Source organism: Gobius niger (assembly GCF_951799975.1).
Source record: "Gobius niger genome assembly, chromosome: 16".
Classification (NCBI taxonomy): Eukaryota; Metazoa; Chordata; class Actinopteri; order Gobiiformes; family Gobiidae; genus Gobius; species Gobius niger.
The window spans coordinates 7,549,397-7,566,674 of NC_136867.1; the positions used below are offsets into that span (position 1 = coordinate 7,549,397).

The window sequence follows — 17,278 nt, forward strand, 5'->3', positions numbered from 1 at the left end:
TTACGCACAGCGCTCCGTGAACTGAGCAGCGCTTTTGAGACACCAAGCGACGGGTTGAGGGGGGTGAGAGTGGGGAAGGGGAGCCCACCTTTCACGCGGCGGGGGCTACAAGTCCCACACTGGCGGCTTGTCCTGCTCCCCCCCCCCTCTCTCTCACTGCTTTAGCTCTCCCCCCACGGGGCGCACTGATGCCTGCATGCGTCTGGACGGAGCGGACGGACCTGCATCCAAACGCATCCTCCCGAACCATCTCTCTCTCTCTCTCTCTACACACCTCATTGCAGTCTTCTCACGTCCCCCCCCCCCCCACACACACACACACCCATCCACCGACCGACCTACCCTCCCCATCCCTCCCCAGCTCTCCCCCGTCCGCCCGAGCCCCGCTACAGTCAGGAGCGCGCCGCGAGAGAGAGAGCGAGAGAAATAAACGGGAAAGAACGAACGAACGAGTGAGAGAGTGAGCGAGAGAGAGCGAAGAGAAAGGAGGAGGGAGTGCAGCCTCGCTTGAATGTGAACATGTCGTCAGTCAGCAGCAGCGGCGGCAGCCTCTAAAGTATTTCCTCGGCCGTTCTCCGATTCTTTTGGGGGGGCCGCCGGACTGAGTAAGTACACGGCGAGCATCATGCCTCAAGCGTCGCCGAGCGCGGATCACAAGCCGGGGAGACGCATCGGCAAAGGAATTGGCTCGCGTTAGTCTTCTTGCCCGAGGATTTTTCTTTTTTTTTTTCTTCTTTTCTTCCCACCCTCCTCTCCTCTCCACACATAAGCTGGTAAATGTCTTAATTGCTTTTTTTTTTTGTGTGTGTGCTAATGACTGCGCTGTTGAATCGGTCATGCCTTTTGCATTCCGCTAACTGTTTCGGCAGCCCGCGCGGCTCGTAATGCTGGGTAATTGATTTGGCTGGGGGGGGGGCTTGCATGCGCACGGGCTATCCAAAGGCTGATAGCCCCATGCATTTGATCTCCCCTCTTTCTCCCCTTCTTTCCCCGCCGCTCGCCTGATAGCTGCGTGTGTGTGCGTGCGTGTTTGTGTGTGTGTGCGGGAACGTGCCTCTCTGTGTGTGTGTGTGTGTTTGTGTGTGTGTGTGTGTGTGGACACTGACGGGCAGAGAGGACACCGAATCATTATGTGACATGCATAATATCGGGGCGAGAATAAGCGGTGACCGTCATCTCGCTCGCTCGGTTCGCTCTCTCTTTTACCGGGCTTGCGTCAGTGTTTGTGCGCTTTTTCAGAGGTTGTGGAGGAGAGAGAGGGGGGGGGAAAGGAGAAGGGAGAGGGGGAGACGAGGAAGCAAAAAAAAAAAAAAAAAAACTCTTGAGACTTAAGAAACAGCATTTGAAGCCACACCTGTGTCGAGTGTGGGGAGAGAGTGGAGACGGACGGACCGACAGGCGGATGGATGGATGGATGGATGGACAGTGCGTATTGACGGAGCGAGAGATTGATGTTAGATTTTGCTGCGCTGTCACCACTTAGTCTAAGTCTTTCTCTTTCCTGCTCCTTCTTCTTCTTCTATCACCACAGCGTTGCAGGGGGGGGGTGTCGAAATGCTGACTTGTCGACTCGGCTTGATTGGATAAAAAAAGTATGTGTTTGTTTTCCTCTTCACAATCAGAAGGAGTCTCCCAAAAAAATATTGATTCCAAAACCCCAAAGCTATAAGGAACGCACTCCTCTCTCGGATGTTCCGGCCCTCTCGGAAAGGTCTCCGCTAAATGGGCCCGGGTAACCACGTTGTTTACCAATTTGTCAAACCCGTACGGGGGCCGCGCCGGCCTTGATTGCGCCTGGCTTTGTTAACTAGGAGGCTCGCTCACATCGGAGGGGGGAAAGGGAACTGCCGGTTGAAGGATTTCGCGTATTGATTTTTGCATTGTGCCGTGCCCAATCTCATTGGTTTGACAGCTTCTCCTCGTTCGGACCCTTTTAAGGTTCTGTTGACCTTGTTGCCATCGCTTTCCAAGACGCCGAATTGGAGCGGTAACGTAGCAGCGAAGAGATTTGGTGGTCGCCCTGGCAGCTAGGATGGTGGAATTTGCCTTTAAAGTGTCATATTGCAGATGTGCTCGCTTACCATCTCGGCAGCCTTCATCTCGCCACGTGAAACGAGAACCGGGGGGAAAGTTTGACGGCCCGTCTTTCCAGTCCAAACGAATCTGGATGTATTTTATGTAGGATTCTTGAGCATCTCTATCTCGTCGCAAACCTGCTTGCTCTGGCAGTCGGCGTGGCTCAGAGACAGAGACTTCTTGGATACGTGTGGAAGCTTTAAAACAATTATTGCTCCCATTAAGGTGCAGTCAGCAGTTGCGAGATGAAGTAGAGCTCGAATTCCACGCTCAAACCTGCCATTACGCCGTCGTACTCGGATGGAAAGTGAAACGAAACCAAACTGGCACGTAGTTTGATCAATGTTCTGGCTAATCTTTGTACACTGGTTGTTGCAGATTTGCACCATGACGATACCCGACAGTTTAGGACCTTCGTTTTTCCCGTTGATGATCAGCGAAATGCAGGACAGGCATCTAGAATCGGTAGAATATGCCGTTAGAACGACATATTGCAGAAGCTTTCGACCTGGTTTCTTTTTAAGATGTCTGTCATCGCCGGGTCTATCAGTGCGAAACAAAAGCTGGCAGAGAGTTCCACGTCCTATGTGCCAGAACAGATATGAATCTCCTTTTGGCAACGCTGATCCCCATTGTTTTCGAAAGCATCTCTTCGCTCTTCGCGCGAAATAGCAGCGCTGTTGACCTTTTTTCCCATATTGTTTCCAAAAATGTTGCATTTAGACGGCACCCTCGCGTTGAAACAGCTCACTAGAATCGGCAGATTTTTGGTCTCCAGACTCTCCTGCTGCAGATGTTTTTTCCAGCCTGGATCTCTCAGTCATGACCAGATTTATCCACATGCAACAAAAAACGCCTTCACTGTCAGAGCGAAGTCATTCCCCGGAGTCATTTCTGTTGGATTTCTTCATTGTTTCTTGAGAAAAGCATCTCCACATTCTCACTCACCTGCATGTTCTGGCAGGATTTAAAAGTTGTTGTTTTGGTTTTTTTAGATCTGCTTTGCCGTTTTTTTTGCCGTTGTTTTGAGCTCGCGCACGTTTGTATGTAGCCGTGTGAGGCGGGAGCGCGTTTCTGCGAGCCAAGGTTGCGATGTGGGTCGATATCGGGAGCTGTAATTTCGGAGCATGGAGCCAGCCTGGATGGATTCCTGTGTTCTTTTGACTGCTTATGCAACACACACATGTACACACACCCACCTCTCCACCAGATTGCTTTGCTCTGGCTTTATCTATAGTCTCCTTCAACCCGTGTCTTCTGCCCTTCTTCACAATGGCGCGCACAGGATTATGAAAACACAGCGACGAGAGGGAAGACTTTTGTTTAGGGTGTCATTTTAGGCGTCCATTATTGGCTAAATTGACTTTTCCTTTTTTTTTGGATGGAATAATGTGCCCTCGTCAAAGAAAAAGGGGTTGTTTTTGGTCGTTCATGTTTCGGGTAATCTTGCAAATTCATCCTCAACTCTTCTGATGACACGCTGCCATATCGTCAGGTCGTGTGTTCTGATCATTTCGCTGCTCATATTGCCTCCACAATGGACCGTACCTTCCTGATGTTTAAAGAGGAGACTGCAGTATATTCATCTCACTGTGCCACTGCCAGCTTTATGAAGTTGTGCACCAATGTCAGGTTTTTTGTCTCATTACACTCTCCAAACACTGCTGCATCAATTAGGAGGCTTGTTGCGGCTAAAGAAAACAGCTTCCACGTCATCTCGATGTGAATATTTAGATTTTTCCTGAAGTCCTCCATTGAAGTAGAGTAGGTAGTTGAGTGAACTTTCTCGGGGCTCACAGACTCTCCCCATAAGATATAGTTTTTTCCATAAAATGTACAGTAATGGCGTGCATTGTCGAAGTATTGGCATTGCGCCGATACCAGCAACAGGTATCGGCTCGATATTACACTCTTGTACTCATTTATCTGGTCCCGATACCAGAAACCGGTACCAGTTGACGTGTGGTGCACCTACGGCAGGGGTGTCCAAAGTGCGGCCCGGGGGCCAAATGCGGCCCTCAGACCAATTTTTGGTGGCCCTCTGCCTTCTTGCTGAATCGGGACACATCATCAGAGATAGTCCTTTTTATTTGAAATGTAATAATTCTACACAATTCTAACCAAACAACTAACCTTTTGCTGTGAGACAGAGCTGGCATGAAGGTTTTGAGCAGAAATAAAGGTGTGGGGCGCAATTTAAACCTCTGCTAGTCAAAGGTTTTACGGCACTAACCACCGATCTACGGCCCTTCACCCTGTGTACGCTTCAGTATGCGGCCCCCCATGAAAAAAGTTTGGACACCCCTGACCTACGGGGCCCTCCTCTCCACTGAGGAGAGCAAAGAGCAACAAACTGGAGAATTCTCAAGTGTGGAAGTGCAATAATCCACATAGGGCTGGCTTTATTATAGACTATACACTCCCTTAATCAGAGTCTGAGCTGGATTTTACCAGAGCTTTATAAATCAACAGTGAGTGACATCCAGGAAACAAATGAGAGCATTAAGCCTGGGAAAACAATGATGAATGACAAGTGCTGAATAAAATGATATTCAATAAATGTCAAAAATCACATTCAGTGAAAAAGCAAATGTAACATTCTGATAAAACTTCTCTTAAAAGTTTACTTTTCTCAGTTAAATGTAAATGAATAACTAATTGCTAACCAATCTGCTATGAAAAAGTCAATCTATAAACACTCTATACACTTATGCTCGTATTGTTATTCGGTGTCAGCAAGTGCTCAAATTAAAGTACTCGTACTCGTATCGGTGCATTCAGGGGCGGACTGGCCATATGTCCATTCTGGAAGAGCACAGAAGGGCCACTGGCTCTAGGGCCACTAGTCCCGCCTCAATTGAGCTTTACCCAAATCTAAAAGCTACAAAAAAGCGACAAAAAGAGGATGAAAAGTCAACCAAAACAAGAGAAAAACACGGACAAAAAATGATGGAAAAAAATCATTAATAAAACAACAAAAATATGACAAAAATGTGGCGACGTGACGAAAAGTCTCCGTCACTTTTGTAGGTCTTAGCTTTCAAATGAGGCGTTACATTGTTGATCTCCAGTCGAGAAGCTTTTAGATTTGGGTAAAGCCCAGTATAAAAAAACATGAATCTAAAAGGAATTCCGTGGAGTATGGTGTACCACAAGGTTCAATTTTGGGACCATTATTATTTATTATTTATATTTTTGACTTTGCTTCTGTTTCTCTTTGCTAATGATGCCAATCAAAAAAATAATAATAAAAAGCCGAACTGGGGAAAATGCACTCGTTATTGTTAAGGCGGGGGGTAAGAGGTTAAAATATGTATTTGTGGAAGTGTCACAATTACACTAATTTGGGCCAGGCTGGTCAGAGTCCAGGGCTGTTTTTCAGTCCCAGTCCGCCCCTGGGTGCATCCCTATTTTGCAGTAATAAGTGTTGTAGCCCTGTTTTGTTTTTTTGTCTTTTACAGTAAGGAGCTTTATCTCCCCTTGAGCCATCAGGAGAAGTAGCCCAAGCACTTTTCCTGCACACATTATTTCCACGTGTACATGAAATTCTCTTCTGTCAGAACTTCGGGCTGGTGCTGCAAAAACTATTTGTGTATCTTTGTTCCGAGTTTCGAGTTGTGTAGCGCTGCAGTGGCTTTTCTTTTTTCTTCATTTTTTAAACACCGAAGCTCTCATTGTTGTACGCCGAGTGCGCTTTTGACCCACGAGCGCAGTGCTTTGAGGATTCGGTCCTAATGAAACAGTGCTTGCAGTGTTTTGGCGGGAAATGCGCGCTCTTGAGAAAAAAAAGGAAATCATTCGGAATCGTACATGGAAGTCCGGCTGTTGCTCGGTTTTTCATACAGCCCATGATTTCGCTGCGGTGTTGCATTTGTGGGGTCTGTGAAATTTACAATCGTGGCAATGTCACCGATTGGAGTTCATGACGGCTGCTGTGTTTTGTTGCATGTGGGTAAAGTCTCGCCGGGACAGCTTTAATGCAAGCGGCGCCACAGTTTTGCTCAGTGATTTATTGGCGGCTGTAAGCTTCAGTTCGTTTTGGAAATGAAAGCCAAGTTGTATGTCACAGCAGTGAGGAGGTGGCGCTGCGAAACATAACGTTTTCTTCCAATACTTTCGGACACATTGGTATGTCGTGCCTGTGGGTAATCCTGGTGTGAACCTGCCTGGCCTTGACGCTGACCCGGTTCAGACCTTTTGATTAGTCCCAGCGCAGTGCATTATTCAGTCGTATTCCCACATGCTTTGTTTAGGCCTTGAGCTTGCCTTAATTCAGTCTTCCATGCACAGTGATGGGGACAAGACTGACATATCACGTATGTGTCCTGCTAAATCTCTTGGTTTAGCAGCGGCGTCCCGGAGCAAAAACAGGATTTGGTTTATACGATGGGGATGGTGCATGTTAAAGTGGACACATCATGCATAACTGTAGTTCTTGTAATTCTTGTCCAGAATTTCATATTGGCCTGGAACCATAGGCTGCATTGGGAATGACACGCTGTAAAACTGTGGAAACAAGCTTTCGTTGTCAGCTAACGGCATGATACCAAATCAATGATGCACACACTTTTAGCGGAGAACCGGTCCAGTGACGGATTACTGGCTTTAAAGTGATGGTCTGTAAGATTGCAAGATGAGGAGCTTCCTCCCTGTCCCATCCTGATTGGACCGGACAGGCCGGTTCACAGGAAAGCACATCTCACTGATCAAAGTGACGGCACAAAGAGCCAATTTTCCATGAAAATAAAAAGTCTGGGTCAGGTCTTGATGCCCAATAACCAATGCTAGTTTTGTCCCATAAACACAACTCTCCCTAACACAATCTTAGTGAATATTGACATGCCATAGCTCAGGGGTTCCCAAACATTTTTGGCTGGGACCCAAAAAAGGTCCACGTAAACGACCCCCCTTGTAGAAGAGGAAGAAGAAGAGCTTTATATGTATAGTGCCTTTCAGACATGGTCACAAAGTGCTTAACATGAGACAATTGTACATTCACTCCACACTCAGTAAGCTCCGCATGTCGCTTCATTTCCCCTGGGGGAGACTGACAGAAGCGCTGTCACGACTGCACACATCTGCGCCAACAGTCCCTCTGACCACCATCACTGATTCAGGCGCACACACCATTCATTCTGGCCTATTGTACATGTTTTTAGTGGTAGGGGAAACCGAAGTATCCGGAGGAAACCTACACAGACATGGGGACAACATGCAAAGTACACACAGAAAATCCCTGTCCAGGTGGGAATCAAACCTAGGACCTTCTTGCTGTGAAGCACGAGTGCTAACTGCTGTGCTACCGGGGCACCCAAAATAATGCATTAAGTTATTGCTTAAGCTACTTTAGGGCAGATTGATTGATTTAAATCAAGTTTTAATAGATATAACAGTTTGTTTTAAGTATTTTAATGAGTTTCACAAATTAGGCAAGGCAAGGCAACTTTATTTATACCGTGCATTTCGTACACAAGGCAACTCAATGCGCCCACAGTATAATGCTACTAAAAACAATAGCATTTTTCATTTGGTTCATCTTGAAATCATTCCCCGAGGGGTCCTGACCTCCACTTTGGGAACCACTGCCATAACTCATGTGAAAGTCTTAACCTCGGCAGCCCTACGGTCCCACCTGTGGGACCAAATAAAATAAAAAAAAGTGGTCTGGGCAGTTGGATGCCCTTAGACACCAGGGGGTGCCCTTCTAAGCTCCTCAGTGTAAATGTGAGTTGACTTTCTTCAGAGTAAGACTTTAGGTCAGACACCATGAGTGACAGTAACAGGACGTTAAATACAGTGAGCTCTTTGTTTCCAGTAAAAGGCTGAGGCCTCATTGCTCTTCAGTCACAGAGCGACAGGTTAAGAAGGAAGTCATGGAGCTTCTGCTTTAGACGGAACTTCATCCTTCTGCTGGATACAAGACTTATATCATATCCTGAAACTCAAAAATATGGTAAAACAAATATTGGAGAAATTATTATTACAATTACAGAAACAGAAAAAAAAAGAAGAAAACATAAATATATATATATTATCTGATGTAGGGTCATGTCTGTCCCAGTCCTTCTGAGTCGTGGTGGGTCCTGGTGGACCATGACAGATGTGGACAGGACTGTGGTAGATCTACTTTTACTTTGGAGAAAATAGTTACTATAGTAACTGTGTTGAAGAAATGAACCTTATGAGCTTCTTCTGTAACATCTGTCCACATCAGTCCTGCTGCACCACGACTCAGAGGAACTGGAACAAACATGTCTCTACAGCAGATGCAAATGACAAGCGTTTGTTTTTTAGAATGAGAGTCATAAACCTCTTAAGCCCCGGGTTTTATTATTTTAGTCTCAGCTTTTTTTTGCCGTTTGGTCACATTTGAGCCCAACCCACTCTCAGTCGCTGTGATTTGAGCGGCTTCAGAGTCACACTGTGGGTCAGACACCGTGAGTGACAGTAACATGACGCTAAACAGTGAGCCCTTTATATATAGTAAAAAGGCTTTTCAGTCGCAGAAGAAGGAAGTAATGGAGATTCTGCTTTAGAACATTATACTACTGCTGGATGTAAAAATGAAAGATTGAAACTTAAGAATTCCTTCGTATGAAAGTATGAAAAATCCTGAAAATAATTAAAATATTACTTAATTATTAACCTGGACAATTCAGTCAGTTCATCAGATTTACAGATTAAAAAAAAACATTTTAGATTTCTAAAATTACCATTCCTAATGTCGCCAGCACTAGCTCAAACTTAATCAAGGCTGAGAAGTATGATCGGGTAACTAATGTAATCAAAGAATATTAACTAGCCTTTGCTGAAGATTATGTTCAGTTTAGCTTCTGTCCATAAACGTTTTGCATTCAGTCCTTGCCAATTTACTTTTATTGACAGAGTTAAATCTATATGTCTCTAACCCCAGACCCCACTAAACCATTTCTACCCGTACTGATATCCTCTAAATGCATGCATGTTCTCCTATAACACCCCCCTTCCGTCCTCGCTGAGGGATAGCCGGTGCGCTGATCTCCTCCGCCTGCTCATCTCCAACTCACTGATTCCAGATTATTGCTGCCTGATTAGCGGGCTAGCATACCGTCGCGCTCGTAATTGCGTTGCACATGGCACTGTTCAAACGCTGTATGATCGGATCAAGATGCTTTATCCAATTTAGATCTCATTAAGACTGGAGAGGCCTGGCCCGCGCCGCGCCTGTTGTTGTTTCCTACCTCCTCCCTCTCCCGCCTTTCATCGCGCCGGCGTCTCCTCCGTTCGAATTATCATCAGGGCTATCAGACGGGATGGACGGCGCTGCCAGTCTCTGCCGCGCCAGTGCAGAACATGGGCTTGTGAACACGGGGACAGGAGTGATTCACTCCGTGTCGTAGTGACGTGTGCGTATAGCGTGTTACATGTTTTAAAGGGAGCACTGGAGCATTGGTTATTGACCATGTTGAAAGTTGTATGTCGGCGATTTTCCGGCTTTTGAGAATACATTAGGACAGCTGTGACTCTTCAGAGTGTGTAGATAGACCAAGGGCTGATTCTCATCTAATGCCTGTCCTTCCGTGGGAGTGGATCTTTCCTCCCTGTGGTTCTTTTCTCCCTCTGGGCTTTTGAATTTTTTCCTCAGGATCTAAAGGGCCAATCTCACCAGAGAGACGGTGCCATGACTGGCAGTCTCCACAACGTGTCTGCAACTCGGACTGATTGCACGTATACAAAGAGCCTAGACCGGCCAAGAGACTAGTTGGAGACTAGAGTCACCACTAGTCACGGTCTCGGAGACATCTCCGTGAGAAAGTGGAGAGAAAGTGGAGAGAAAGTGAGTCTGTGAAAACGAACAGCTTAGATTTCAGCAGAGTCTCTGCATGGTCTCCGAGAGGTCTCCGTGGCAATGTTGCAAACATTATTTGTGTCCTCAACCTGTGAGACGTTTCTGTGACGTCCCCGCAGTGTCTCAGAGACCTGTCGGAGACCACATGGAGATGTTTTTCTACACAGTCTCCACTGAATTTGAACCTGTTTGTTTTCACCAAGACTACCCGGAGACTCGCCTTATCTCTAGGGGACGTCTCGGAGACATCTCTGTAACCAGCGGCAACTTGAGTGTCCAACTAGTCTCCAGGCCTGTGAGAAAGGCCCGTAAGGACGGGGAGCCATCTGCTGCTGTCTGTTTATTTAGACATTACATTAGCTTGGACATAACATTTGTTTTTATCGTGTCAGTTTTAATGTTTGGTGCAGCCCTGTAGACAACTCTTGTCATTGTGGTTTGGAGCTCTACAAAACATCTCAATTGGATTTGATTTGATTTGATTTAAGGCCCAATCCCAATTCTCTTTTCTACCCCTTAATAATAATAATGCCTTACTGTTTTCATTAAAGCGTATTGCGCTTTACAAGCCTGTATTACCAAGTTTCTCAAAGCGCCACACTGTCGTCATTATTCGTTCACTCCATACTCGGTGGTGGTAAGCTGCTGTTGTAGCCACAGCTGCCCTGGGGTAGACTGACAGAAGCAAGGCAACCAGTCTGCACCATCGGCCCCTCCGACCATCACCAACAACTCACTCAGACACCACATTCACCCAGGCTTCATGATGTTCCCAAACGGTCTCCCATCCAAGTCCCGACCAGGTCCTTCCCTGCTCAGCTTACGAGGTCTGTCGGGATCGGGCAGAGGTAAGGCGGTATGGCCTTAAGCCCCAGCCCTCATCGTTCTCCTACACCTTAAACCAGAGGGCTAAGGGCGGGCCCTAAGAAAATGCCCTAAGAAATGGGACACCCTCGAGGAGGAGATCTACTTTTTGTGATTTTGATCAATTAGCCTAAACAACGGGACCGCTGAGCTCTCGGTGTTTGTCCAAAGCCCACGTATTTCCATTGATCTCTGTTCCATCCCACGTCCACATTCTCCCTCCCCCTGTCTGTGTGTTTCTGCCTCTGCCAGAGAGACAGAGCCGAGCCGACCCGCTCATGGTGCACCCACAGCGGGGACAGACAGTGGCAGACCCCCGGATGAATGAAAGATATGATCAAAAACTCACAAGTAAACCTAAATAAATAAGTTTTGCTGCAAAGTGCTCTCGAAATAAACTTTGATTGATGGATCCCTTGATTGATTGGACAGCTATCATCATCTATCAAAACAATTTGTCCACATTTACGGCTGTTTGTGCTGTCTCCTGCTGTCTGGCTGCGGTTGTGTTACTCGATCTGTATAGTTTTTCCAACTCATTTCGTTCTCACAAGTTTAGGCCTAATGTGTGTTTTGCTTCATTTCTGGTTGGAAGCAAAAATGTATTTTTTTTTCTTCATCCCCACTCGGTGCCGAGCCTCGCCAAACTCTTTTTGAAATGATACTGCCCGGAGCCACTTAGAGTTGGGCCGACCATTTCAACTTTATAACAAGCTGAAAGGAAACGATGTCTGAATTGGACGAGTCTAAAAATCTCGGCGACATCCGGGCCCTCGTCTGTGGCCTCAGCGTTTCATGCATATCAGAAAATGCGACTCGTAACCTCTGCTAAATTTACTCCAGTTATTTCGAGCTGGATTGTTTGAAAATTACAATAAAAAAGGATATTACCGTGGCGGAAAAATAAGAATACAGGGAGACAGAATAACCCATGAATGTGGACGTGGATCTTTATCAGCTCGTCTGAACTGAATCCATCATTTAGCGATTAAAGATACAGTTAAAGAGCGGGTTATCCTGATTTTCACGCGAGTTCCCCCACTCCCCCAACTCTTGCTCCCCTTTGCTGTGCTGCTGTTTCAAAAAAGAGAAAAGTTAAGCTTAGGAAGAGACCGAGAGATGGATCTAAATGTAAATCTAATACTGTATTAATCTCTGTAGAGAAATTAGTTCTCTGCATTTGACCCATCCTCAGTATCGCATGGGGCGGCCTGTAGGGGCAGTGAGCTGCCAGCTTGGGCCGGCGCTCGGGGACCCATCTCCATGATGTGGGGCCAGGCTGGAGGTCAGAAACACCTGGCTGGAGGATTCACCTATTGCACATGTTTTTATAACCTACCACTAACCTACGCAGACACGGGGAGAACATGCAAACTCCACCAGAAAGACCCCGTCCAGGTGGATACGTATAGGACCACTGGGAAAGATTCAAAAATTACTCAAAGATGCGCCGGCGGCTCGAAACACCGCTGCTCCAGGCCTGTTTTCAATGAGAGAACAACAATGTAGCAGTGAAAAGCTCTTAAAAACTACATTTTGCATAACACCACCCTTTTAAAGACAGCTGGACATTTCTTTGCATATGCAGCTGAATATTCACCATGATTATTCACTTTATTCATTTCTCCTGACCCAAAGAGCCACTCCCTCACGTCACCACATGTCCTAAGTTAACAATCACTCCTCTGTAAAGTGGGCAGTGACACAAAACAGAACACACAAGTTTGAAGTAGAAGTAGCTGATGTTTGTTCCACTGACCAAGGTCAAACCCAGGGTGTGACCCCACAAGCGCGGCGCTAAACCATTACAGTTCTTCGACTTGCTGCTACCTGTATAAAGCCCACAGTTATCCTTTTGGCTTGATAACCATTACCCATTACATTGTTATTACACTGTCTTAATGAAGCCAGGCTGATGGTCAGTATCACCTGGCTGGATGATTCACCTATTGCACTCGCTTTTGGTTGAAAACCCATCCAGACACATGACCCTTGTACCTGCAACATTTAGTACAATTGAATGTGCTTTGTAACAATGTGTAATAACCTGGACCTGGTACTTAAAGGGACTATACAGTGTTTAAAAATTTAAAAATTATGTATTTTCCTCCCCCTGCATGTTCCAATGTCCTAATGTGTAGAATGAGCTCAGACCTATTGACCTCAACTGCCTCTAAAATCCTGCACTGTCACTCAAAAAGAAAGGTGTTACATCTGGTCCAAAGTGCCGTCATACACAAGCTTAATATAGAGACTGCAGTAATGCATACGAGTAGTGAGTATAAAATGACCAACTTGCATCCAGCACCTTTAATGTAATAAGACGTAAGACTCTAACCTTAAAGGGGCTAGATTCAAGTTCGCCATTTTATACTCACTACTCACATACATGTAACTGCAGCTTCTATATTGCCGTGCTGGAGAGTCTAAGGACGGGGGACGCCCACGCCGCTCGTCGGTATCCTATTGGACATTGTATTTGCCTGGATTCACCTGAATTTTTAATTGTCATATTTATTGCTCTGTTTTATTGCCTTGATGTTTGGTGCAGCCCTGTGAGGCGACTTCTGTTGTGATATTGGGCGATACAAAACCATTAAACTTGAAACTTGAAACTTATATTAAGCTCGTCCATGACGGCAATTCGTACCCGAACATCTTTTTGAGTGACAGTGCAGGATTTTAGAGGCAGTTGTGGTGAACAGGTCTGAGCTCATTCTACACATTAAGACATGGCTGGAACATGTAGGGGGAGGAAAATACATAGTTTTAACATTTTTAAATTGTATAGTCCCTTTAACCCTAAGGGTTTTATGTCTAATAAAATACTACTAATAAACATTATTCCATTGTGTGTTAATTAGGTACAATGTATCAAGGTAAAATAACAAGAGAAACATGCAAACTCCAAACAGAAAGGCAGTCCAGGCATCGAACCTTCTTACAGTAACCACTCAGCCGCTGTACCGCCCAATTAAAGTGAGTTAAAGTTGGAAGTTTTAATGTATTACACATTTGATCAAATATGCCAAATCAACCACCTGGTCCTGCATGTTGATGTAAAGTAAGTCATAACATTGATATATTCTTTTTTGTAAAGTCCCTCCTTCCCGGATCTCAGCGTCTAATCAGCGTCTAGCATCCTCCTGCGTTGACCAATGAGACGAGCTTATCCTGTGAACCAGCCTGTCAGGTCCAATCAGGAGGGAGGGGGAGGAGCTTGATCGTTTACCTTTGATAATCCTGTTTTTGCTCTCCTCATTTTGCAAACTAAGAAGGGCTTTCTGGTTAAAGAGGGGAGGAATGATTGTTTACTTTCTAATTTCACTCTTGATCTCCTCACTTTGCAAACTTACAGACTATCACTTTTAGACCTTGCCGCCTAATTGAGACGTTGCATTGTCTTAGCGAAGCCAATGTGTTCCTTTAGCGCGAGCTTGCTCTTCCGAACACGCATTCCTCCACAGCTACGTCCCCAATGCCATCATCTGCCCTTCAGACCACGCTCTGGACACCCAGTGATTCACCGCGCTGTCATCGCCCCCCGCGAGTCTGGGCCCCCCCTTCGCTCGTGACGGCTGTTCATCTTATTAAACGGAGCAGCTCATTGGGCACGGTTATTACAGAGGCCGGCATTTGCATGTAGCCGCATTCACCGCGCACGGATTAGAAAAAAGAAGAAAAAAAAACAACATGGGGGGGATTTCCGCTCGAGTGCGCGGTTAAGGGGAGGGGCATTCAGAGAGCGGAGCGTTCCATCTACTCGACTTATAAAGTACATGGAAAGAATACAGAACGCGCAGGTGTTGTAAACGTCGGCCGCGGATGTTGTTTTATTCATAATCTGTCCGAGTTTGAAGGGGGAATGAATGTAGTTAGGCTTCACGCAGGTGGGCTCGGAGAGGCACGACAAGTTATGGGAAAAATGAATACATAAATCCAGCGAGCGTGGTGGCCTAATAGAGCTGAATGGGTAATGAAATACAGCATGAAATTTTAAAATTAGCTGGTTGCGAGGCTGCCAGGATTTCAGTAATAAAATATCTTCTGCAACAAAACAACATGCCGTATTCTGGTAGAACCTCATTACGCATCATGTATGTAAGAAGCTGCATCGGCTTTTCCAAGTGGAAGACTTTTCCGGTGAGGACAAAAAGCTTTTTTTTGGAGCTCACTCGGTAGGTGTGAAATTCTGGGAAGGTCGCCCAGATTAGTGACGTGACGGCTCTTTTAATGTGAACGGCACGAACCAGATCTCAATTGTGAAAAGAGCCGAGGGCTGGGTGATTATGGGAAAAAAAGAATCACTATTATTTCCCTCCTATTGATCGATCTCGATTTGATTTTTTTTGTTCAAAAGAAAAAAAAAAGTAAATGTGGTCTTTCCTGGACGAGCGTGTAAACAGATGCTGTGGCCAAACTGCAGCAAAAACAAACTCCACACTTCTAGCGTCACAGTAAAACATCCCCGTGTCACCCCTTCACCTGGACAAGCAGCACACAAACATCTGCAGCACACAAACATCTGCAGCACACAAACATCCGCAGCACACAAACATCTGCAACACGCAAACATCTGCAACACACAAACATCTGCAGCACACAAACATCTGCAGCACACAAACATCTGCAGCACACAAACATCTGCAGCACACAAACATCTGCAGCACACAAACATCCGCAGCACACAAACATCTGCAGCACACAAACATCTGCAGCACACAAACATCTGCAGCACACAAACATCTGCAGCACACAAACATCTGCAGCACACAAACATCTGCAGCACACAAACATCTGCAGCACACAAACATCTGCAGCACACAAACATCTGCAACACACAAACATCTGCAGCACACAAACATCTGCAGCACACAAACATCCGCAACACACAAACATCCGCAACACACAAACATCTGCAGCACACAAACATCTGCAACACACAAACATCTGCAGCACACAAACATCTGCAACACACAAACATCCGCAGCACACAAACATCCGCAGCACACAAACATCTGCAGCACACAAACATCTGCAACACACAAACATCTGCAGCACACAAACATCTGCAACACACAAACATCCGCAGCACACAAACATCCGCAGCACACAAACATCTGCAGCACACAAACATCTGCAACACACAAACATCTGCAGCACACAAACATCTGCAGCACACAAACATCTGCAGCACACAAACATCTGCAACACACAAACATCTGCAGCACACAAACATCTGCAACACACAAACATCTGCAGCACACAAACATCTGCAGCACACAAACATCTGTAGCACACAAACATCTGCAGCACACAAACATCTGCAGCACACAAACATCTGCAGCACACAAACATCTGCAGCACACAAACATCTGCAACACACAAACATCCGCAACACACAAACATCTGCAGCACACAAACATCTGCAACACACAAACATCTGCAACACACAAACATCCGCAGCACACAAACATCTGCAACACACAAACATCTGCAGCACACAAACATCTGCAACACACAAACATCTGCAACACACAAACATCTGCAGCACACAAACATCTGCAGCACACAAACATCTGTAGCACACAAACATCTGCAGCACACAAACATCTGCAGCACACAAACATCTGCAGCACACAAACATCTGCAGCACACAAACATCTGCAGCACACAAACATCCGCAACACACAAACATCTGCAGCACACAAACATCTGCAACACACAAACATCTGCAACACACAAACATCCGCAGCACACAAACATCTGCAACACACAAACATCTGCAGCACACAAACATCTGCAACACACAAACATCTGCAACACACAAACATCTGCAGCACACAAACATCTGCAGCACACAAACATCTGCAGCACACAAACATCTGCAGCACACAAACATCTGCAGAGGAGACGCAAAAATCACTTTTTGGGTTCATTTTGTCAGACACTCGGGTTAGAGATGTTGAAAATCTTTTACCTTTACATGTTTCAGCGCCATCTGCAGGCCGTCATCAGAAGCATCACCGGCGTGCGGTGACGTGTCACTTATCAGCTGTTTTTTACTTCCGAGGCGTGACCAGTCTGACAGTCCCAACCAATGGCCGCTGGCTGCTCTGCTTTATGACCACGACACTGGGGGCCGCCATTGCTGTAGTACCTCCGTATCGCCACTAGGCCCCCATTGAAAAGCATTGGAGTTTAGACACCTTAAAAACAACTTTAACGCCTGGTTTCATTTTTTTCAACACTAGACTAGGCTAAATATTCCTCCTGAGATAACGCTGGGTTAGTCACAATTTAAGAAACCAGGCTGGTTTTCGTAAGAATTTTAGAAATCTCGTACTTAATGAGTGTCGGACATTGCATTGGAGCAGCACGAGCTACGCGTCACACAAGGGCCGAGCCTACGGTGAAAATCCCGCCCGTATGTCCTTTTTAGGAACATGCTTCGTCAGAGCTGGGGAGGGGGAGTCTGTAAATCCGCCATGAATCCCCCCTCGACCGTGG

At 46.0% G+C, this 17,278-nt stretch overlaps 1 protein-coding gene across 2 annotated transcripts in view; it reads left to right on the forward strand.

Annotated features, from left to right (window-relative positions):
* Window positions 1-384: 384 nt before the first annotated feature.
* Window positions 385-17,278, forward strand: part of LOC306976016 (SLIT and NTRK-like protein 3) — a 99,325-nt gene continuing 82,431 nt past the window's right edge. Inside the window, exon 1 of one of the 2 annotated variants that reach the window (XM_079573852.1) lies at window positions 385-773. The gene's annotated coding sequence lies outside the window, so the exon portion shown is untranslated. The remainder of the gene's footprint in view (window positions 774-17,278) is intronic. The other variant, XM_079573853.1, reaches the window with a different exon arrangement.